This window comes from Frankliniella occidentalis, unplaced genomic scaffold (genome assembly GCF_000697945.3).
Source record: "Frankliniella occidentalis isolate FOCC.00 unplaced genomic scaffold, Focc_3.1 Scaffold62, whole genome shotgun sequence".
NCBI lineage: Eukaryota > Metazoa > Arthropoda > Insecta > Thysanoptera > Thripidae > Frankliniella > Frankliniella occidentalis.
The window spans coordinates 264,928-267,071 of NW_026267192.1; the positions used below are offsets into that span (position 1 = coordinate 264,928).

Below are 2,144 nucleotides of genomic sequence, written 5' to 3' on the forward strand. Positions count from 1 at the left end.
GCTTCACCACGGTTGCTGCATCCACCGTCCGGGGGTTAGAAAAGGGTTGTCGGGGTTGTTCGCTGTTTCGCGCGGGTTCCTGCGAGTCCGGAGGGGTAACTCGCGGGTCCGCGGGGCTAAGTCGTGGGTCCGCGGGGGTAGCTCGCGGGGCCACGGGGTGACTCGCGGACTACCCCCGCGTGGCAGGATATGCCGACGCGAGCTACCACCGTGGCAGGATCCGAGAGCCACCCCCGCGGACCCGCGAGTTACCCCCGCGAACTCGCGGATTCACCCCGTGGACTCGCGGGAACCCGCGCGAAACCGCGAACAACCCCTTTGTAACGCCCCTGGGCGTTGGCTGCAACATCAGTAGTGGTGGAGCGACGCGTTGGCGCTTGGAGCCGGTCTCCTGCGCCTGGTGGGTATGCAGTCCCGGATGGAGCCGTGCGGGCGGGTTGCATAGTACAAAAGTGCGCGGAGTGAATCAGCCACCTGGTACCTGGTACAAAGGGTCTGCCACTTCCATAATCCTCGTCACCCTCTAGATAATCATAGTGATTACCATAAAATCATAAACACTAAAATTTCAAAAATAATTATGGAAACTTACGACTTCTGTACGGCATTTATCATGTATTTCAAAAAATTTGCAATCTCGCGCATGAGCACATTTGCTCACCCCACTGCACTTGCACGACAAGCTTAGAATATAAAACTGAATTTTGCGGAATTTTGTTTAATGCTCTCCAAATGTTGGGGGAGAGAGTCACGTCTACTCGCCTGTCCTCCCCCACCGTGACTTCTCTGTTTTACCTCAACAGGACTGGGACTTTTCCCCTGTGGTTTCCACCCCGCCCCCCCTTCCTCACCCACCAGGCCGCCGGCCGGGTGGGGCGGCGCCGTGCTGGCAACGCGCTCGTGCCCCCCTTCACCTCTCCCTCCCTCTTCTCGTTCGCATCGCGCAAAGGCCCGCGGAGGACGGACTGTTGGAGAGCGAGGGTAAGCGTTGCTTTTGGTGGCAACGGCTGTCTCAGACACACACACACACACATCCCCGCGTCACATGTGTCGTGTGTCATGGTGTGTCAACCAGAGGACGGACACCCACCCCAACCCTTCGTTTTTCCCTGTTGAGCAGAGCAGAGACGGCCTCAGGCGCAGCTCATTAGTATTTGCCTCAAGTTGGCGCTTGCTCTAATTCCCACCCTGTCCTGTGCTGCCCTTCCCCCCTCACCCCCTACCCCACATCGCCTGCTTACTCGCAGTCGCCACGGCGCCTTACGGCCCGGACGCCAGGCGGTGAATACCCCGATACAGGGATTTGCTGCAGGGGTGAGCAAATGTACTGTTGGCACAAATTTTTGGCGTAGATTCCTTCTGTGCATTTATTTACGCGAAAACTAAATTTAAGTTTGACTTGGCGCGAACGTATTCACAAAACAAAATTACGGTTAGAGTTGTGCTGTCTGCCTCTGCCAGTTTTCAGTAAAACTTTGCTTTAGCTAAATATGGTGTAAAACTAACCGCGACGCGACGCCACTCTGTGTCCCGCACCGGTCTCACCTAGAGGGAGGCGCGCTCGGACTGTCCGGAGCGGCCGCGGCTGGGTGGTCGCATTCCAAAGTGGAGCACCCCAGCCGGGCCGGCCGTCCTCGAGAGACAATCCCGCCAACCAATCAAAGGGCCGCCCCCGCGCCACCCCCGCGCCGCCCCCGCGCCGCCGCGCACGCATTGGGACTCGACAGAAAAATTAAATGCCACGGGTCCTGATGATGATGGGGCTGGAGAGCGGCCGTCAACGCCAGCAACGCGCTGGTGGTGGCCGGAGGGGGAGGGGGAGGCCTCTCCCACCCCCACCAAGTCCTACACCCCCCACCGTTCGGTATCACGACGCGTGCATCCCGCTCAACACACTTTGGCACGGCAGCAACGGGTAACGGTCGCCATCCATATACTGCACGGCCGCAGCAGCACGGCCACCGGCGGCCCGCCCCCGCGCGGCAGCAGGCGGCACGTTTCTTTCCCACGGGCGGCCGCCCCCCTGTCGTGTCAACGCCTCGCCATTCTCTAATTGCCGTCATTAGAGGGATGGAGAGAGATGGAGGTCCTCGTGTGCGCCCCGCCGGTACCGCCTCCGCCCCGCCGCGTGGAGACGCACCCCC

General features: G+C 60.2%; 1 protein-coding gene across 1 annotated transcript in view; it reads right to left on the reverse strand.

Annotated features, from left to right (window-relative positions):
* Positions 1-2,144, reverse strand: part of LOC113214066 (5-hydroxytryptamine receptor 2A) — a 120,543-nt gene that overhangs the window by 117,073 nt on the left and 1,326 nt on the right. The window lies entirely within an intron of this gene.